We start from the raw sequence: 22973 nt of genomic DNA, 5'->3' as shown, positions 1-22973 counted from the left end.
CTATTCGAAGTCCTCTGTTCTGTTCTCAATACCTGCAACAGAACGGCAAGCTGAGGATCCATCAAAAGGAGCTGGCATTCATGAATAACAATAATTAGCTCTTCTCACTTTAATTCAACCAATTCATCATGTAATTTATTCTGCAAATGTTAGTGAAACTCAGTACATATTACCAAGGCGAGAATCACCTGTAACAACCAGTTATTTTCTTCTCATTTGGTTGTGGTTCTGTGAAAGGATTTATTTCCATTTCTAAAGTGGTGTTTTATTTAGGTTCATTACAATTGCATAGCAGAGAAACAAAGGCTGTTACAAAGCATGTCACAAGAATATCAAGCTAGAATGATCCAGTGAGGTCCCTTAACGCGCAGGCGCGCAGGTGGCCGGTAGGCGGATACTTACCGGTGACGAGGCGGCCATTGATGGTGACGCCGCCGCTGAGCCCGTCCGGTCGGCTAACGGGCTGAGATCGACCCGGCGTCCCAGAGCTCATAGGAGGCCGTGCTTTTGAACAGTATTAACACCAATTCAAAATCTGTGACTCAAGACAATGACTGAGCGGAAAGGCGGGAAGGCTGTCAACCACGTACCTAACCAAGCGGCTTCCTGTTCTGTGAGTATATACTTTCCGAAGCTGTGGACGTGTATTACAACCCCATTATTAAATCGCAAAACACACTCTAAAGGGTTAACATTCCCCGACGTGTATTTCAAGATGTATTTATTAAAAGTGCACCATCTCCCCTCTCAGCTCATGCGGCAGTCATACACGGACACCAGTGGGGGAGAAGCGAAGAAGCGCCGCCTTGTGTCAAAATGGCGGCGCTGCACCGGGCGGCCACAGATCTTCCGCAGACAGGTGCATGCTGGGACGCGATGGTGACGGTCCATGGCGGGTGTGGAGGACAGTCTGCATCTGAAACGACGTGTGCCCGTCAGCATGTACAGGGGAGACGGAAGGCGGCCATGACTCATGAGTTACAATGCATTGCGTCAGTCAATGTGTCCGTGCATATCGATTCAAAGATTGTTTCAGTGTCCAAAACGGACGCTTCAAATGAGAGACGCCACTGCCAATCGAAAGCGTCTGTTGCATCCTTGATCTGCCGTTATTTCCACTTCACTAAACTGACAGTTCATTTCCAGTCAAGTCAAATCAACGCTATAGACTGAAAGCTAGATAACCTGTCTGGACTGTCCTTATTCTACTGCATTCTCAGGACATGCCACTTTTTAATATAAAATGTGCTTTTTGTTCCCCCTTTAAAAATGGTAGGCTGTTTAACAACAAGAGGTACAACACTTTGAATCAAAATGATTCTCTGCAAGAAACCTGATGGCAGCAGTGGCATATATTTCTGCAAGCATAGTTTCTTGCATCTGTCTGAAAACATGGCTGGTCGATCCCGTTTGCATGGTGACATTGCAGGTTTATTTGTAAAGCTTTATTAGAATAGAATTGGAGACTGCAGATCCTCTTGATTTGTGCAGCTCTTATTTTCCTTGATGACCTTCATTGCATTAACACCAGCACACCTTAGAGCTGAGCTTTAACATCCAATGAGTGTCTGGCCACTGCATCTTTAGCATTGCAGGGAATATAAGAAATGAACAGATCAAGTAGCAAACTCTTATTTCATTTGCAAAGATCGCCTCTCAAAATGCAAGTCTCAGAAGACAGCCCTGAACCTGAATTTTCATAACAAAATGAAAAGCAACACCTTTTTAGTGTCGAGTTGACTAATTTAGGCTTACTTGAATACAATACATGGATTGGGGTGTATTGATTTGTGAAAGTCATACAAGCAAGAAGGACAAAATCGGATCTGTATTTATTGTTGTTTATATTAGGTAGTCTGAAACGAAGCAGCAGAAGAACAACACATTTCCGAAGGTCAAACAAATTGTATTGCTATCTGTGATGGAAAGATCAGGAAAATTTCAGAGCTGTATGATGGCCAGGACACAGTACACCTGGGAGACAGAGAGGCAGTGCAAGGTCTTGGGCAGTAGTGTTTTAATAAGAACAGGAATTGGAGACTGATTTATTGTCTCTTAGTTTTTCCTGGTTTACCATAATTAATATTTCCTTCCAAAATAACTCATATGCTCCTCATTTTTTTTTCTTTCTATTGAATCGGCTTGTATAGCTGGCTCAACAGAAAACAGAAAAAGACAAAAGGTCAATTCAGACATGTGCATGATGATGACTGAAAGGGGGGTAAATGTGAACAACTGTATCGTGCTTCCATTAGTCAGTGGAGATGATACTAGCAGACATAGAAGGAATGGCTGTACCATTTCTTCACGTGCAGATTATTCAGTGGCACTATCTTTTAAGGGTTACATTCAATAATTACTAGTATGTTTATTGACAGGCATTATTAATGGTAGGAATGCCTGGTCAATATTTGTTTCCCACAGGGACGGTTGCTGTTAACTGCTATTTTTCTCAGCCCGTGTATGAGCTGCCTTTCTCACAGTGCAACACATTCGTTTTTCTGGGTGAATGTTTGGGTCTGTTATGCTGTTCATTACAACTGACTCATCTGTCAGTGCACAGTCCCTGAATAATTGCTAATTATCAGCTTTTAATTCATAAGAGATATTTTGAGTATATATACCGTGTGTGTATATGTATATGTTTATGTGTGTGTGTGTGCGTGTATATATATATATATATATATATATACACACATTTAGTTGAACTGGATAGTTATACAATAGAATGAATGATAGAGGCAATACTGGAAGCCACCACAAGATGGCTCCCACTCAAATGCCAGAGGTTCTGCAAATATGATAGACAGTAATACTGTAATAAGCCATACCGGAAATCTCACTTCAGTGAAACTCAGTGCATGCAAAATAAAACCTGAATTCACAAACATGAAACACAAAAGCTAATCAATGCAAACAAAACAAAACTCACCCCTCAGAAATATCTTTCAGTGTTGGGAAGTACCCAGAGAGAAGTGGGTTTATGAACCAGTGGTAATATTGGAGAAATAGAATGGGCTTAAATAGACACCTCCTATAGTAGCTGCAGAAACCAAGGATTTGGTCATAGCCACTCAGCCTCTACAGCAGTCTTTGCCATGTCTGTCACCACACCGCCTCGGGAAACCACACGCCCCAGGTATTTCACCTTCTCTTGGAAGAACTGACACTTGGAAAGTTTCAATGTAAGCTTCTCTCATTGAAGGTGCTGAAACACCATCTCCAGCCATTGGAGGCACTGCTCTATGCAGCAAGAGATTGAGGTTTGTTTTCTGTGTTTTTGATGTGATTGTGAAATTAGGTCAATTATGTAGGTGAGTGCAGGGTTTAAAACTGATAGTTAAATGGGGATTGGTTGTATTACACTTTCACTAGTGCTTATTTAATTTAAAGAAGATAATTTAGTCTTTTAGAGAGCTAAACTACTATGGCAAATAGTGTGTTGTGTGGAAGGGGTGTAGTTAATTGGTTCAAAGGGAAAGCAGAGAGCCTGTGGATACTGAGATCATTAAATTTTTTAGTAATTTGCTAATTAAAGGGTACTCTGAATGTTACTAGAGAGCGTACTGTAAGATTACTTTTTGGCAAAAACTGGGACATAATATTCATATTTAAAATAAATAAGACCATGATTTACATGCAGAGATCGCTACCATGTCGAGAGACCCAGACCAAGACCAGAGCTGTAGAGACCAAGGTCAAGACCTCAAAATATATCTATACGGACATACATCCATCTTCATGTACTCATCTCCGCTATAAAAAGAAAGATAAAAAAATAAATCAATACCTCTGTCTTTGATTTACTCTCTGCTTTGTTATCATAACATAACTAATGAAGGTATTTTCAGCAAGGGGATGAAATTGCTCCTCGTGGCAGCTCTTTATAATTCCTCATACTCTAATGCTTGCTTTGCAGACTGTTCCGCTATTAATTTCTTTTCAAGTGCAGGTGTTCAAAGCTAATCCCTTCACTTTTTTCCCCCCCTCTCACTTATATCAAATGTGTTGGCTTTGTTTCTGACTTGAATTGAAATTAAGACAATCTAGTTCTCACAGCCGCCACCGCTGCAGAGTGGTTGACACGTGACAGCTACATGGGTGTTACAGACCTCAAGGAAATCACTGTGATATTGAAACATAACTTAAAATTATACTTCAACTGCACAACAATACACCGCAACAGGAAAGAATCAGCAGCTTGTTTTGTACATGTAGTTCAAGGAAACTCTACAGAGAGCTTTAAAGACTGGCCCTTGAAATAAAAATGTCGCGCTCTATTGTTTACAAATCATGATCTTAATATGTTTGCATTTGAAATGTTCACACGGTTCTGGGACCCAATCTCTGATTCACATTCACAGATTATGGCTCTCTGGTTTCCTCTTTGGTCATCCTCTAACCTGAGACAGTGTGTGTGTGTGTGTGTGTATGTGTGCAGGCTTATATGGTTTCCATATTCTTTTGGATGGAAATATGAAACCAAATCTTTCAACAAGACTAATTGTAGAAAACGAGGGCAAACCAAAAACAAGAATTGCTTATTTTGGTTGGTACATCAGGGGCATGCTGGTCCATTTTTTCCATCTGTGCTTCACAAAAGATAATTGACATAATAAATTCCTCCTCAATCACAGAAAGCTCAGCCTCATTGCTTCACGTACAGAACACCGAGAGATTCAGTTCAGTGCAATTTGTAGTGATGTGGTTATATTGTAACAGTAAATGGTTAATGCTCACTTCAAATAATTATTTTATTTAGTGCCTCATAACTGAATATCATAAAGTGCTTACAAATGAGAACACAAATCAATTAACAGTAAGACAATCATAAAACAGAACAATAAAACAGTCTGTTCAGGTTGTTTCGCAGGTCCTTAGCTATTGGGTTTATTTCTGGTTGACTGTACGGTTTTGCAATGTATTGTTACCCTACACTTTGTGTTGTTCTTTACTTCACTGTGAAATGAGATATTGGCTAAGATGTTAGAGCAGAGCTGCACTAGGTAAGATATTTTACAGTCCCCTGTGAGATTGCATCAGTTATTTGAGTCCTGTGAATTTGAGCTTTGAGAGAATGTAGGATACATTGACAGATATAAAGAAAATATCAGTTCTAATTGGGACAGTGGGGTCCCCCTTCACAGCTCCCTTTCCACAAAAAACAACTGAACAGCTGGCTGAAGCTTTTCTCTGCTCTGAAGGTCCCTTTAGTTTTTTTCTGCTCTAACAAAACTCTGAAAAACTATTTCTCCTTGGACGTCTTACACCCCCTCAGCCTGTGGAATTTCAACGGGATTTGCTAATTGCCTAAAGGTCCCAGCAGCAGAATTAGTGTTGCCTTTGAATGCCGCTCGCCTCTCCGTGCTGTAATTGGGTCTGTGGTATCTGTGCCCCTGCAGACGGGCTGCTCAGTAATGCTTAAGGGACCATCATCCATGCTAATTCTAAAATTAATATTCGTCCGAGTGCTGCTGGCTTTCCATGTTAAAGACCATGGCTTTCTTGCTTATGCATGTACAGTGGGGGAAAAAAGTATTTGATCCCCTGCTGATTTTGTACGTTTGCCCACTGACAAAGAAATGATCAGTCTATAATGTTAATGGTAGTTGTATTTTAACAGTGAGAGACAGAATAACAACAAAAAAATCCAGAAAAACACATTTCAAAAAAGTTATAAATTGATTTGCATGTTAATGAGGGAAATAAGTATTTGACCCCTTCGACTTAGTACTTGGTGGCAAAACCCTTGTTGGCGATCACAGAGGTCAGACGTTTCTTGTAATTGGCCACCAGGTTTGCACACATCTCAGGAGGGATTTTGTCCCGAGGCTGTTTTGAGGCTGACGTTTGGCAACTCGAACCTTCAGCTCCCTCCACAGATTTTCTATGGGATTAAGGTCTGGAGACTGGCTAGGCCTCTCCAGGACCTTAATGTGCTTCTTCTTGAGCCACTCCTTTGTTGCCTTGGCTGTGTGTTTTGGGTCATTGTCATGCTGGAATACCCATCCACGACCCATTTCCAATGCCCTGGCTGAGGGAAGGAGGTTCTCACCCAAGATTTGACGGTACATGCCCCGTCCATCGTCCCTTTGATGCGGTGCAGTTGTCCTGTCCCCTTAGCAGAAAAACACCCCCAAAGCATAATGTTTCCACCTCCATGTTTGACGGTGGGGATGGTGTTCTTGGGGTCATTCCTCCTCCTCCAAACACGGCGAGTTGAGTTGATACCAAAGAGCTCGATTTTGGTCTCATCTGACCACAACACTTTCACCCAGTTCTCCTCTGAATCATTCAGATGTTCATTGGCAAACTTCAGACAGGCCTGTACATGTGCTTTCTTGAGCAGGGGGACCTTGCGGGCACTGCAGGATTTCAGTCCTTCACGGCGTAGTGTGTTACCAATTGTTTTCTTGGTGACTATGGTCCCAGCTGCCTAACATGATCCTCCCGTGTAGTTCTGGGCTGATTCCTCACCGTTCTCATGATCATTGAAACTTCACGAGGTGAGATCTTGCATGGAGCCCCAGACCGAGGGAGACTGACAGTTATTTTGTGTTTCTTCCATTTGCGAATAATTGCACCAACTGTTGTCACCTTCTCACCAAGCTGCTTGGCAATGGTCTTGTAGCCCATTCCAGCCTTGTGTAGGTCTACAATCTTGTCCCTGACATCCTTGGACAGCTCTTTGGTCTTGGCCATGGTGGATAGTTTGGAATCTGATTGATTGATTGCTTCTGTGGACAGGTGTCTTTTATACAGGTAACCAGCTGAGATTAGGAGCACTCCCTTTAAGAGAGTGCTCCTAATCTCAGCTCGTTACCTGTATAAAAGACACCTGGGAGCCAGAAATCTTGCTGATTGATAGGGGATCAAATACTTATTTCCCTCATTAACATGCAAATCAATTTATAACTTTTTTGAATTGCGTTTTTCTGGATTGTTTTGTTGTTATTCTGTCTCTCACTGTTAAAATACACCTACCATTAAAATTATAGACTGATCATTTCTTTGTCAGTGGGCAAACATACAAAATCAGCAGGGGATCAAATACTTTTTTCCCCCACTGTATGTACGCATGTACGTACAGTGTGTTATAACATGAAAACAAGAGCCATTGTCATTGTACCCGATCATGTTTGTTTTGATAAGTGTAATGATGTGATGTAGTGTAAAGTATTGATCCGATGATCACATCCATTCTCTGTGAATGACAACGATTCCCAGATGTGTTTATTTCAGCTGGTGCTCAGTTGGTCAGTCCAGCGTTTGCGTTTCTCACTAGAGAGGCATTACTGTAGTTATTAATGTATAGCAGACTATTGTTACCATTATTATACATAATAATAATAACAATAATAATAATAATAATAATAATAATAATAATAATAATATTTATTATTGTTATATCCTTAGAAGAAGTAGGAATAATTGTGGATAATGGACTACTGAGTTGTTATTAATAATAAACGAACTCTGTGTCTGAATATTGAATTACATTTAGCATTCATTATAACAAATTATTTAATTTTAATTTTAGATTACCTTACTACCCCAATAACTTAGCACTGTCCTGCTGACAATCGCCCTACAGGCCTATGCTTTTACTCTGACTGACAGCTCCCGCTTACCTGTGTTATCTGTCCTAAAACCCCTGCAGCTCTGTGTGGGTAACCCCATGTCGCCCTGTGCAGGTGACCCCACTCATGTGAGCTTGTTTTGGTCTGGTCCTGTGTGGTATCATGCCTTATTTTTGAAGTATCTGATGAATACATGTGATATATATAAAATCAGTGTATTTGAGAAACATCAGCCTCTTGCCCTCATACTGTCCTAACACGGTAAGAGCTGACTTCCAAACTCGTCGGGAAATAATATGGGCTTTCATTTATCTTGAATGTATTTAGTTTACATATGATTGAGTATGGTCCCCCTTGCATTGTCAAGTGTGATAACTTATCATACTGCTAATGGGGAATGTTTGCACAACCTTAGACCCAGGGTGTCGTTGTATCAGTTTGCATCCATTAAGCATGATGGATTTTAGATGCATCGGAGAAAACAAAGTTTTGTAATGTAATCTAATGTAAAGTACAGTTGAGCCGCAGCCTTTTGCAGGTCTGTGTTTTACATTAGCAATGTTGTCTACATGGAGTGTCTCCTCTCCCCGTGCTTGTGACCACGTTCTTCAGGCAAGCATGTACCCCTGACAGCATGGGAAACACACTTATTTAAGACAGATTATTCCAGCTCCACCTGCACTGTAAACCAGTCAATCTGAATATCTCTTTCACCCCAACCACTGAAATTCTCTGAATCACTGTCTACAGTTGGCAGGCAGACCCAAGAATGGCAGGTTTTGGTATTGTAATGAATGGCATTGTAGCTTAACAGCTGTGCTGCTTATAGGAAAAATAGGCTTTTGTAGTATGATTATTAACCAAAACTGCTCGGAATTAAATGGGTTCCCTACAAAAATACCAAAATGCTAAATAAATGCCATTAAGAAACATGATAAACAGACTTAAGAAACATTTACAAACGAGAGGAGGCCATTCGACCCATCATGTTCATTTGGTGTCCATTAATAACAGAGTGATTCAAGGGTCCTAGCCAATCTGATTTTAAATGTTCCCAAATTTTCAACTTTCAACAAATTTTGAAGCGCTGGGGAGTTTGTTCCAGATTGTGACGACTCTCTGTGTGAAGTGTCTCCTATTTTCCGTCTTGAATGCCTTGAAGGCCAATTTCCATTTGTGTCCCCGGGTGCGTGTGTCCCTGCTGATCTGGAAAAGCTCCTCTGGTTTGATGTGGTCGATGCCTTTCATGATTTTGAAGACTTGAATCAAGTCCCCACATAGTCTTCTCTGTTCCAGGGTGAAAAGGTTCAGTTCCTCTGTCTCTCAGTAGGACATTCCCTTCAGACCTGGAATAAGTCTGGTTGCTCTCCTCTGAACTGCCTCTAGAGCAGCGATATCTTTCTTGAAGTGTGGAGCCCAGAACTGTACACAGTATCCAGATGAGCTCTAACTAGTGCATTGTACAGTCTGAACATTACTGCCCTTGTTCTCAATTCTACACTTTTGACAATATACCCTAACATCCTGTTTGCCTTTTTTATTGCTTCCCCACACTGTTTGGATGGAGAAAGTGAGGAGTCCACATAGACTCCTAGGTCTTTCTCATGCGATTCTTCATCTAGTTCTGTTCCTCCCATAGTGTAATTATAGTGGACATTTTTGTTACCTGCATGTAATACCTTGCACTTGTCCACATTGAATTTCATCTGCCAGGTGTCAACCCACAACTGAATATTATTTAAGTCTGTTTGAATAGCCTGTGCTGCCGAGATTGTATCTGCTGAGCCACCTATTTTAGTATAATTCTTTGATGTTTTTTTTCAATAATCGTTTTTTTGTGTGTTGGGGGTGAAATGTAGGTGGATGTATAATTGATCTTTAGTAAACCCACCTCTGCAACAGATTCTGTGCATATGCTTTGTGATGTGTACACTAAAAGGAACATTATTATTTTCTTATTGTGTGCCTCTGTACTCATAAGCTGTTTTGGTCTGTGTGTACATCAGTTAGTTAGACAACCCAATGACACAACCCTGTGTAGGAGCTGTGAAAATGAATGTCACTTCTTTTGAAATGCCTGGTGTTTTTTATGATTACAATAAACAAAGAGTGAGAAGAAAAAGCACTAGATTGAAGCCCTGTAACATAATTAGAGCTGAAATAATGAAAGTTTGACCTCGTAACAGTTAATTAATCTTTAATCAGTGGAAGCTGCCGCATGTTGTGATTGGAGTGTGGTCCACACAACCACCTCCAGAGAGAGGTTTAGTGCAAAACTTACACTTTATCTAATTATTTATTTATTTATTTATGTATGTATTTAAAACGTTTGTGCTCTAGGATAAAACCTCTTGATATATACCATCTTGTTAACGAGGGGGTTGTAGAGACGCAGGAGACAAACAACAAGGAAATCTGAAATCTAAAATACTTTGCCTTGTGTGTAAGGAACTGATTAGAAATGTTCTGCATGCTTACCAAAACTCTTCTTTATTTATGAATTTCCCACCTTCTTTTGAATTTGTATTCAAATAGGGGGTTTTGTGAAAGCATGTTTGCATGAGTGAACTTGGCCCAAAATAGTTTAAAAGCCCACCCCTTCCTGACAGTGAAAGATAATGTGAACTGTACAGTCCAGCCCCACCAGATTAAATTAGAAGGGAAGGGTGCTACCCAGTGTCTCTGTGACCAGCCCAGTGAACGCACAGCCTCACAGAGCGATGCCCACATATAGAAATGCAGGGGAGATAAGAGTGTTGTATTGCGATGGCAGCGTGGGGACACACAACATGGCATCTGTGTTCAGCATCTCATTCTCAGTTCTAATGACCTAATAACCTCTGCTTTGTCAAATAATACGCTCTGCCAGGTTAAATTTAGTGTAAACAGTGTCTTCCTTAAAGCTAAGCAAGAGTGTAATGCTTAGCCTGTCAGTCTCTTTCCACTTTTAATGTGTTTTTAAATAGGGCCTCAATATTCATTCATATTTACTCAGACTTTTGTATTAAAAAATGTTTTCTGAATGCAGGATTTGTATATTAAACAAATACATATCAAATAATATTTTTGTATATTACCCATTACCAGCCCAATCCAGGAAGAGGCAAATTCGTATTTCAGTCACAATCAGTCTTGCCAGAAATGCAACATTTGCTGGCATGTCTTCTTAGCTCTTAACTGGAGATTGAGAGTAAGAGTGCCATGCCATTTAACATCTGTGCTTTCCTTATTTAATAGCATGTGGCAAGGCTTCAGCATCAAGAGAAGCCCATTGTTAATTTATGTATTTTTCAATCCATATTTTTTAATTCTGACATCATTCTGTGATTAGTGTTCACTGAAATAATGGCAGGAACGGTGACTGACAAGATATGCTGTCTTTGGCTAGGCCTCTGTATTTGAAAAAAAGAAAATAAAAAAGTAAAAAATAATCCTTCAATTTTGTGTTATTATTATTATTATTATTATTATTATTATTATTATTATTACAATTATTATTGTTCAAAGTGCAGTATCTGTTGGCTCTTTGGATTTAATCAAAGTGAGTATCACAGGTCTAGACTACCTTTCACTATCCGCTGCCTGTGAGGTCACCTGTCACCTGTTTGCCTGAAGTTTAGTCTTGTGAATGAAGTTGTTTACCTATTCTAAAATTTAGTTCTAAAACCACAAGTCCCCGAGGGCCATATAGTAGTACGCAGGGCAACTTGTACTGATGGATAGCTAACTGTCATTTAGTGCACGCTTCCCTTCAGACTCAGATCTGCTCTTTCCACAGCGAGCTTCTGAAGAGACAGAAAGAGATGGATGGATAGGAAGATAGACTGTGAAACGGGTAAGGTAAATGACATATTTTAATGAATTTAGGAAGATAGACCTAGATACAATGTGGAACACCATACTGTATGAATGCCCAATTCAATAATGTATCATGGTCATATTTCCATCTGTCAATATATCTTTATTGTCTGTGTACATATTGTGTGTGTGTATACCACCTGTAGAACCATAAATAACATAAAATATCATTCATTATATTACAAGTAAGTTGTAAGATTTTATTTTACTTATAAATCACTTTTGGGAAAGAGAAAATATCTTACTGCAGGGGGTGGAAGGAATGAGTTCCATCAGTCAGCAGAATTAAAGAAGTCTTGAAAAATTAATGTGTTTTTGGATTCTAGGCCATCAAACAGAGATGCTTTGGCTGCATCTTATAATTTCGATCCCAGCGGTTAATTTCAAGTTGTGCAGTGAAGAAAATAATAAATAAATTACACATCAGCAAGAAGGCAATCCGACATTGGCTAAGTGATGCGGGAATCGGAAGCTCGGCTGGGAAATGACTATACAAATAGTTTAATTCTCTGCTTCTCTCACTGCCAAGCACTAACTTGATGACTTTCCGCAAGTGGAAACAAAAGAGTAGAAATTCAAAGCAAAATTGCTTTATTTTTCCATGCCCCTGAATTGTGAAACATTGTTCTTCTGTTTAGGTTTACTCCTAAAATCAGTCAAGGTAATTTCTTCATTTGCAGTTATGTGTTAAATTTTGCTATATTTTCATACTCATCAGTGCTTTATTTGGAAAGTTGTCGGTTGGTGATGTTTTTCGTGATGGTTTATTTCATTGAATTATTGTTTTCCAGTCTACTTTGACATCTAGTAACACTGGGGTTGTATTTATATTGGGTTAGCTATATGGGATGGGAGTTTGGAAGGATTTTGTTGAGATTATCGACTCATATGTGCTGTTCACTTTAACTTCTTATAAGTGTAGGGTTGCATTTCCACTGTTAACTACGATGGGAAGGGAAAAAAAAAGAAAGAAATCCCTATGGTTGCTTAATGAAAACATTTAGATTATATTTTGACCAAGCTTTTAGCTACTCTTTTATGATTCATTTGCTTCTGCTTTGAAAATATGTTCAGATGGATGCAAAGTGGTTTAGGAAAGTGATCCTTTTAAGTAAACTTGCATTGTGGACCTTTGTTGAGATTTTGATTTCACAGCTTGTGCGAAGCAGTCCTTCAAGGTAATAATTATTGAAAACCCATTCAAGTGCAGCATTGCAAAATCTTACATTTACAATATAAGAAAAAAATACTGGTAGGAATCAGCCAATGAAAAATTAGGTCTGCATGGGGATGTTAATGCCAACAATATTTTTTTATGTCAGATGTATTTATCTGTGCAAGTAGTAACCTCACATTTATATGTCTGTCAAGGAGTTAAGTTAAAATCTGATATTCAGATGCATATCTGCATATTTCATTGCTGGAATCGCTATATCTATTATTATTATTTTAATAGCCATGTCACTGGATGCAGTTCTCGTAAGCGAAATCTCAAGATATCTGGAATGGGTAGCAAAATAACTGCAGCGATAAAGAGCTCAAAGAGGCAGCCCTTTAAGCAGCAAAATCCCTTTTCGATTAACGTGACATTTATAAAGAAGCTAATTTGTCTGAGTCATCTGGGCCTCACAGCTTAGATCAGAAACACTGGAGCAGTTCCAGTGGAAACTTGGATATTAGAAATAAAAAGGAATTTAAATATTGTATTGATAAGCTGATGTTTACCTGAATGAACTAAAATACCGCAGTGTCTTGAACACAGATTGATTTACATCATGGGAAGACAATGCGTCTCCCAGAGAGGACCAGCGCTGCGGAGTTGTGGGGATCACTCGGGATGGGCAGGCAGGGCAGCGGACAGCATGAGTAGGACTTTCCACCCAGCTGTGTTTTTCCAAACAAAATAAATTAGTCTGGTGCTGCAGGTTGGGGGAAGTCCCCACGGCAGCAGATTCAGAGAGAAAATTTAATCAATATTCTCAGATTGTCCAGGGAGGCAGATGAGCGCCATGGAGCAGCGTGCACTCCGACAGGCCATAACTGAAGGGCAAACAGGAGGGTGGAAATCCATGTATTCAGAAACAGAAGAGAAGGAAACCTTTTTAAAGCACAGACCTGGATCACTGTTTGGTAAAACTGTCGATTGTATAGCTTCCAGATTATTATTTTTTCCCAGCACAGATCTTGCACTTATCTGAAGCATTGCCAACACTGAGCTAATAGCCAGCTCTTCTGGTGTGGAGTGCAACTTGACCAGCCTCAGTGGCCCTTGGCAGCTTTACAGTCTCAGGCATCCTTCATTTAAAATAACATTATTAATTAACTAATGTTGTTAATTAGATGTTTATAAAACAATATGCATTAATTAATAAAATATTCCTAAAGTTCACTGACCACAGAGCATTTTGCATTTGGGTACCAGTCTTCAGATGTAGTCTCTACTTTAGGAACCTGTCACCAACTTAACAGATGACGTCAAGGAGCAGATGTAAGTAAATCCTCTGCAGTCCCTTTGGGATGCAGAAAATGCCATTCAGGCAGCTTTGCTTCACCTGGGCCTGTAAAGCAGCTTGTTTATGAGGAGCAACATGCATCCAGACAGTGCCAAAGCCCAGGGAAGGGGTGGACAGTCTACTGGGGGGCTTGAGAATGTGCTTTGTTGTTGTCATTGCGATAGATGTAAGTGTAACCTGTGTTATTGTTTTCTTGCCAAGCTGTGAGAGCAATCACCAGCTGTAAGAACTCTGTAAAGAGCTTAGTCTGGTCCAATTAGAGGGTTTAGCAGGTGTTTGTAGCGGTGGCTTTAACTTGTTGACTTTGCTGGCTGACTGACTCAATACTCTCCCTGGTTTGTGGGTTTCTGTCATGGCAGCAGAACAGCGCTGATACTGTACTTCTAGGAGCATGGCCTGTGCATCCGTAATTCCTGAAAGCTGTCCAAGTAGCCAATATGGGATTAGGACTTTTTAAACCTTCTTGGTTATTCACAGAAGGACAGTATCAGGGCCTTGTTCAACATGCACTTGTGTCAATATTTATGAAATTACTGTCTGTGCATCTTGGACAACGCAGAAAAGTTTGTTTAAACAAATTTTGTGCCGTGGTCATGCATGCTACCCACGCTGCATGTCTGTCAGTAGCATCAGAGTTAACTGTCCCAGGACAATAATACATCTGACCCAGCAAAACCATTCTTGGGATACTCCTTGGGATTCAATAGTATAGTATTGTTGCTGGTGGCTTGAAGTGTGAAATAGACAATTGTTATAAAACAAAAACATGTGACCTGAAGGCTGCAGTCAAAGGAGCTGCTTCTCATTGAGCCCAAGGGTAGTGAATGCATAAAGCATTAAGACACTCCAGTGACATACGGCAGTGCATATCTGTGAGAAATCAAACATCCTTGTGTGTGGGAATATGTTGTGTGATTCTATCCTATTTAATTTTATTTGATAAATGTTCTTGGCTTTCTTCATGATGTCTTGCAGCTTTTATATTGGACTTTAATTCAATCTAAGGTCACTTAAATATAGGAAGAAAACATAAAAATCCTATTGCATTAAAAAGTTAACTATGATTTGGAAGACAGGCTAGGTATCACAAAAGACCTCAGTGGACAGCAGGACGGAAAGAAAAAAAAATACTCTGCAGCATGAAATGGCTAATGAGGATTTCTGAGGTGAAGGTGAATGAGTCTCTCTTAAGCAGAGATTCACAGAGACAAGATCTGCTTATGAATTAATGAAACTCCAGTAATGCAAAGGTGAGAAGGGGGATTGAACACTATTATAATTCCTCAGTCCTGGTTAGAATAAAGATTATGAGAACTGCTGAGCTAAAAAGTTAGTCTATTAAATTATCTGGACTCTAAAGCTGAATATATACTGTGTGTGCGTGTGCGTGTGTGTGTGTGCGCGTGTGCGTGCGCGCATGTGTGTGCGTGTGTGTGTGTGTACACTGCTCACCGCAACAGACTGTCCAGGAGCTCACTGATGCCCTGTTCCAGGTCTGGGAGGAGATCCCCCAGAGGACACCATCCGCCGTCTCATCAGGAGCATGCCCAGACGGTGTCAGGAGTGCATACAGGCACATGGGGGCCATACACACTACTGAGTCACATTATGAGTTCACGCAAGTTGGAACAGCCTGTGATTTCAATTGTTTACTTTGATTTTCAGTGTGAGTTTGAATCCAGTCCTCAAACGGTTGGTGATTTTGGTTTCCATTGACTGTTGTTGCGTTATTTTGTTCTCAATTAATTACACGACGTACAGTAAAGATTTTGATCTTTAATATATTTAGTTCATCAAGATCCGATGTGTGATTTAAGTGTTCTCTTAATTGTTTTGAGCAGTGTGTGTGTATATATATATGTGTATAATGTGTATATTCCTGGATGAACTTGACTTTCTTCTCTACTCCCTCCCCTCGCTGTCTTCACCTACCCTCCTCCTGGGAGACTTCAACATCCACCTCTCTAACCCCTCCCACTCTCTCTCCCTGTCTCACCCCACTCACAGGGCAGGCCGCCAGCTAGATCTCTTCTTCTATAGAGGCTCCTCCCCTTCGACACTCTCTGTGACACCCATGGACATCTCAGACCACCACTTCTTCTCCTTCTCCCTTTCTCTCCCCTCCCTCCCCACCCCACCCGCTCCCTCTGTCACTTTCTGCTGTAATCTCCAATCCGTCTCCCCCTCCACCCTTGCCTCCACTGCTCTCACTCTCTTACCTTCCATTGACTGTTTTTCCCCATCTGTCTGTCAACTGCGCTACCTCCTCTTTGTTCTCCTCCCTCACCTCCTCCCTTGATTCTCTGTCCTCTCACGTCTCGTCCTGTCCGTCCCTCCCCTCCTCAGCCTTGGATCTCTTCCATTCTCCGCTCAACCAATCCAGTCTGCATGCCACTGAACAGAAGTGGAAGAGGTCCAAACTCCCAGCTGCCCTTGAACTCTACCGCTCTCTAATGTCCACATTCTCCTCCTCACTCACCTCAGCCATGAAGTCTTACTTCCAATCACTCTTTGAATCCACTGTCAACAACCCCCGCAAACTCTACTCCACCTTCTCCTCCCTCTTTTACGTCCTCATCCTCCTTCGCAGCATTTGACAGTCGATCATTCCATCCTCCTCTTCTGTTTCGCTGACCTTGGAATCTCTGGGACTGCTCTCACCTGGTTCTCCTCCTACCTCAACGACCAGACCTACCAAGTGACATGGCAAGGTTCCTCATCCATCCCCCAACCTCTCCTCACAGACTCTCTCTACACTCACTCCCTGGGCCCCCTCATCACATCTACGCAGATGATGCCCAGATCTTCTTGTCTTTTCCCTCTTCTGACCGTTTCATTCCCTTTCGCATCTCTTCTTGCTTGTCTGCTATCTCCACCTGGATGCACTCGCACCACCTCAAGCTCAACCTCTCCAAATCGGATCTCCTCTTTTTTTCCCCACTCTTCCTCACCTTCTGCTGATCTCTCCATCTCAATCCCCTTGGAATCCACGACACTCTCTCCTTCTTCTTCCGTTAAAAACCTAGGAGTCACCCTCGATCCTGCAATCTCCAGCACCCAGCACATCAACATGCTGACACACACCTGTAGATTCTTCCTGAGCAACATACGCTGAATCTGACCCTTCCTCACCGACTACTCGACTCAGCTGCTCGTCCAGTCACTGGTCCTCTCCCACCTTGACTACTGCAACTCCCTCCTGGCCGGCCTGCCTGCAGTTACTACCCACCCGCTCCAGCTCATCCAGAACTCTGCAGCTCGTCTGGTATTCTCTCTGCCCTGATTCGCACAAGCTACTCCTCTGCTCCGCTCGGTCCACTGGCTCCCGATACTGGCACGCATTCAGTTCAAGACATTGACCCTCACCACCTGTACCTACCTTCAGTCCCTCATGTCCCCATACATCCCCTCCAGACCACTCTGGCCTTCCGGTGCCAGACGACTAACTCTGCCTCCTCTTTTCTCATCCCTGGCCCCTAAGTGGTAGAACGACCTTCCCACTGAAGTCAAAATGGCAGAGTCCTTGACCTCCTTCCGGCGCTTACTCAAGACACATCTTTTCAGACTGTTCTTGTAATTGTATTTTGATTTCCGCTATGCTCCCTTTCCTGTAGCCCTTGACTGTGACCTAACATCTTGTCTGCACTTAGCTTTTACAATCCAGGATGTAAGACCTCATATATATTCACTTGTGTAAATTGGAATTTGTAAAATGTATTATGCTTTGAATTGCATATATATATATATATATATATATATATATATATATATATATGTGTATATATATGTATGTATATGAATATATATATATATTCACCAGTCAGCCATAACATTATGACCACTGACAGGTGAAGTGAATAACACTGATAATCTCATTATCATGGCACCTGTCAGTGGGTGGGATATATTAGGCAGCAAGTCAACATTTTGTCCTCAAAGTTGATGTGTTAGAAGCAGGAAAAATGGGCAAGCGTAAGGATCTGAGCGACTTTGACAAGGGCCAAATGGTGATGGCTAGACGACTGGGTCAGAGCATCTCCAAAACTGCAGCTCTTGTGGGGTGTTCCCGGTCTTCAGTGGTCAGTACCTATCAAACGTGGTCCAAGGAAGGAAAAGCGGTGAACTGATGACAGGGTCATGGGCGGCCAAGGCTCATTGATGCACGTGGGGAGCGAAGGCTGGCCCATGTGGTCCGATCCAACAGATGAGCTACTGTAGCTCAAATTGCTGAAAAAGGTAATGCTGGTTCTGATAGAAAGGTGTCAGAACACACAGTGCATTGCAGTTTGTTGCGTATGGGGCTGCGTAGCTGCAGACCAGTCAGGGTGCCCATGCTGACCCCTGTCCACTGTTGAGAGCGCCTACAATGAGCACGTGAGCATCAGAACTGGACCACAGAGCAATGGAGGAAGGTGGCCTGGTCTGATGAATCACGAGTTCAAGGCGTTGACTTGGCCTCCAAATTCCCCAGATCTCAATCCAATCGAGCATCTGTGGGATGTGCTGGACAAACAAGTCTGATCCATGGAGGCCCCACCTCACAGCTTACAGGACTTAAAGGATCTGCTGCTAACGTCTTGGTGCCAGATACCACAGCACACCTTCAGAGGTCTAGTGGAGTCCATGCCAAGATGGGTCAGGGCTATTTTGGCGGCAAAAGTGGGACCTACACAATATTAGGCAGGTGGTCATAATGTTATGTCTGATCGGTGTATATATATAATTTATATACATACAGTACTGTGCAAAGTTTTAGGCAGGTGTGAAAAAATGCTGTAAAATAAGAATGCTTTCAAAAATAGACGTTAATAGATTTTATTTATCAATTAACTAAATGCAAAGTGAGTGAACAGAAGAAAAATCTAAATCAAATCAATATTTGGTTGCCTTCAAAACAGCATCAATTATTCTAGGTACTGTGTTTATATATGTATATAATGTGTTTATATCATCACCATCAGCCCATATCAGTCCACTGCTACATGGCCTCCTTCCTTCTGATTCTCTTTTCCATGTCACACCTGCAAAGATTATTTTAGATTTTATAGATTTTGTTTGTTTTTTATTTTCTTTCAAAACAATTCAATAGCTTCTAATGTCATATATTACATGGCCAATATGTCTTTAGTTCTGTGGACAGAAATTAAGAAGCACAATAGTCACAATAGTGTCCCAAATGTGTACAATATTAAAGAGTTTTGGTGCAACAAACTCAGACTATCAGTCCAGAAAGCAATTGTTTTTGGTACACTATTACTGTGGCAACATTTTGTTTGCAAACCAGGATTATTTAATTGTCTGAAATGAAAAGCATCCATAAATTATGATGAGTTTCAGCTGAAAGTAGGATAGAGAAACAAATACTGATTCATTGGCATAGCCGGCTAATTTAATCACAGATCACTTTACATTGGGTGAGAAAGGGAGGGAGGCTTTCCATTATTCTCAGTAAGAGACAGCCCAGCTTATTTCTCCTGTGCAGCTTCCCTCCTACCTCCCTCAATCTCAGTGTCAGACCTACAGCACAGACAACCAGAGCGCCTCTCTATGTAAATGCACATCCAATATCTCAGCCGAGAGGCAGCTTTTCTGGTGCCTATTAACCTGTCTCTTTATTGTGACTGGAAGCTGTCCCAGTCCCTCCATGTGTGCACTGATCATGGTGTGGAAGCTGTCTTTTCTTATTCCCTTTCTTTTTTCTCCTGGGATTATTTGCGATGTGCTGCTTTACTGGGTTTCAGTTTATTGCCCTGACAGGAGGAGCTCCTTACACCCCTGTCCCACCCCCCCCTACACTGGTGCAGCCGCCGTCGCTGTTGATTTAAGGAGGAATTTACTGCGTTGCCCCATTGGGACTGTACCAGGCATGAAAAGAGGCACATAAATGTAGAGTGTTTGTGTTGTTGTTGTTGTTTGTTTATTATTTATTTCAAACAGCAGGAGGGGAGTTTAAGCAGAGGCAATATATCCCATTACTGTATCCAGTGGTGCTCTGGGGAGAGTTTTACAAGGGCTGTTACACAAGTATGACACCGAAGAGGGACGAGGTTGAGACGTCTACTACTATTTTGAGGTTTTAACATGCTTCAAGGTTCTGCATCACTGAGGTTTACTACAAAACTGCCACTGTCTCAGCCAGTCCTTGATAGTGACCTCAGGAGCTGCAACGATGGGTTCCTCTTGATTTTAGTTTTGTTCAAAATAGAATACTGTAATGTTTTTTTTAAGTTCCACTTACAAGCTTGCATTGGGCATTATTGACTATCTAATTGGAGTTGCATGACTCCAGCATAACTATTGTTAAAAAAAATGATTATGCACATTATAAGCAGAGATTTCTAGGTAGAGCTTAATCAGTCATCATGACTATGCGAAAATGGGTTTATTTAGTAACTATTAAGCATATAATTGCTATTTAATGAGCACATTACTTAGTTGGCACCTTTATTCATATGGTAAAGATTTATGAAATGCATATCATTTTATATTTTAATTAGTCACTAATTCAGATTTGAAGCATAACTAACACTGTTATGTATTTATTAGTTGGGAATTAGCTGGTTGTCCGTGGTCTGTGCTGTACTCATCTCTGCATGACCTGCAATTTAAAGGAAATTGTGTCTCTGGTTTTCAGGGAGAGTCCCTGCAGCTCTGTTGTGAAGGAGGGGACCCTCAACCTCCCAGCTGATGATGATAAAAATCCTTTCTGAATACAGGGCACTCTGCTTCCTCCACACTCACTTGTCATCCTGACACCTTTTAATAAGCGCTAATTGTCGTAATTAGTAATCCAGACTGTATCCCTCATTAAATCTGATTTGGAAACGATTAAAATGTATCAGGACATTAGGCAGCCTTTCGGTCCCGTGCTCATAGACCAGGTGAGGGCTTCAGAGGCTGGTCAGTCAGGCTGGGGTGCCCCACTCAGAGCGTCTCTCCACCCAAACCATACTCGAGCCATCAAGCCATCACCAAGGCTCAGTAAGAGCCGTCCCCGTGGAACCTCACCTTCACACCCCTGCAAAGCAGCTGCTGTAACCTCCTTACTGTACTTGTGCCAAAAGTTGACCTACGACTTGAGGAAAAGGTCATGGAAAAGTAGGGATGTGACAAGATTCCAGTGGCACAGCTGATAATGATTAGTATTATATGTTATCATTATTGTGATTTTGATTATTATGATTGTGCATCTTCTGTGACAACCTGTAATGCTATACTGTTAAATTATTTAACTGTGCCCCCACCCCCTTTAACTCTCACACTCACAAAAACCCCTCCTTCACTTAGCCACACAGGACCAATTAAAATATAAGGGTGATAGAAAAGGCAACAATAATGCACAACAGTAATGCAAGTAATAATAATTATTACATTTCTTAGTAGACACCCTTACCCAGGGCAACTTACAGCTATGAGTAAAGGTAGTGATCCACTGGGAGGAGGCTAATAGTTTTTATATAAAGCCTATTTCTAAAGATAAGGTAGCCTTTCATGTTAAATCAAACAACGGCAGCATTCCAAATTGGTCTTTAAATAATTCTAATGAATTGTCTCCATTGTGTAACTGCCAGGGCCTTGTTAAACACAAATTTAATAGAATGATCCTGCGTTTGGAGAGCAGAGAAAGAGGTGAAATAGAGGTAAAATGTATCAAGCCTGGTGAGTGTCACTGCTACAGAAATTAAATTGATAGCAACAAGGTCTCTCCCATTGTTCCTTCTCTGAAAGGGCAGAATAATTATAGAATAGTGGGGCCTTACTGCTGAGTGTATGCAGAGAGAGAGAGAGAGACAGAGAGACTATTCACTCCGGTTTTATTGGTATTATTTTAAGATTAGTTTAAACAGAAAGAAACACTCTGGGCTCCTGTCTATTATCAGTATGTTATTAGTCTATTATTAATGTTTGACTGGGACTTGTTAAAAATAATGTATTGTCTCCATAAGGCAATATTGACTGTCTCTCTGGAACTCTGCACTAAAGCCCAATTAAGACCCGTTGAGGGCAATTGATTAGGTCCTGATGGGAAGAAGGAGGGGGGATGAGACCACAGCCTCTTGACTCTTTCATACATCCATTTGAATCTAGTTTAAACTTTTCCCTCTCCTTATAAATGTTTATATCCTGCAGAAAAGCTATGGCTATTGTCTTTTGTGGCATGTGTTTATCTTATCATCTTTGGAACTGGTCTACACACTTCTGCTGACTTCCTTAAAGAAGCTTCTCTTTAAGCTTACAATAAATTAAACCATGACAGGATACAGGTGTGTGATTTGTGGGTAGGTCAAAATCTAGCCCAAACTGCGGTACATGACAGCCAAAATGTGTCATACATGAAAAATAAAAAAGCATAAGTGATCCAAACATTTTGAAGTGTGGTACCAAATACTGCAGCATGATTTTGCTGTGGTACACCGAACTACAGTTTACTTTGATTTTACTGTGACTACATGTGTCTCTATGTGCAATTTTTTTGAGTATGAGCTTATAAACTTCCATGCCCCAACAGGCAGTTTAAAAAATCAAGACACTACATAAGTCCTGACAATTGAATATATAGGGTGTTTAAAAAAAAAAAAAATGTGTTTACCCATTTTCCCTGTGATCTTACTCAGTTGTTTCACAGACAATAGCTATAAAGGACAATGATTGGCTGTTATGTGAGAGATGGTCACAGCAGTGTGGGATTGACAGCAGCACAGTAGTAACCAGTGAATGTGTTTATAATTCATCAGTACTGGAGAGATGGGGCAAGATCATAAATCCTTCTGCCTCTCATTTAGTCTCATTTGCTTCATGATATTTCACAGCGGTGGCAGGCTCCGGGCGGGGAGCACGTTGACTAAATGTCAGGGAAAATTAAACTGAGTGTGGGGAGCATGTCGCAAGACTCGATCAAATTCAGCTGAAGCTGCTGGGGGAGAAGTGGGCCAGACGGGTGCAAAACAACTACACCTGGATTGCCGGCTCACGTACCCAGGTGGTGTTTAGGCTGTTTGGGTTCTGCAATGCCTTTGGTGAC

At 41.2% G+C, this 22973-nt stretch overlaps 1 long non-coding RNA gene across 1 annotated transcript; it reads left to right on the top strand.

Moving 5' to 3' along the window:
• Window positions 1-419: 419 nt before the first annotated feature.
• LOC136748409 (uncharacterized) lies at window positions 420-3767 on the top strand. Its single transcript, XR_010816601.1, has 4 exons — window positions 420-613; window positions 752-859; window positions 3206-3263; window positions 3644-3767. It is a non-coding gene; the product is annotated as an uncharacterized LOC136748409 (long non-coding RNA).
• Window positions 3768-22973: the final 19206 nt, after the last annotated feature.

The sequence above is a fragment of the Amia ocellicauda genome, chromosome 1 (assembly GCF_036373705.1).
Source record: "Amia ocellicauda isolate fAmiCal2 chromosome 1, fAmiCal2.hap1, whole genome shotgun sequence".
NCBI classification, from domain to species: Eukaryota; Metazoa; Chordata; class Actinopteri; order Amiiformes; family Amiidae; genus Amia; species Amia ocellicauda.
The sequence above is the reverse complement of the archived record's forward strand: the minus strand, read 5'-3'. Positions and strand labels throughout refer to the sequence as shown.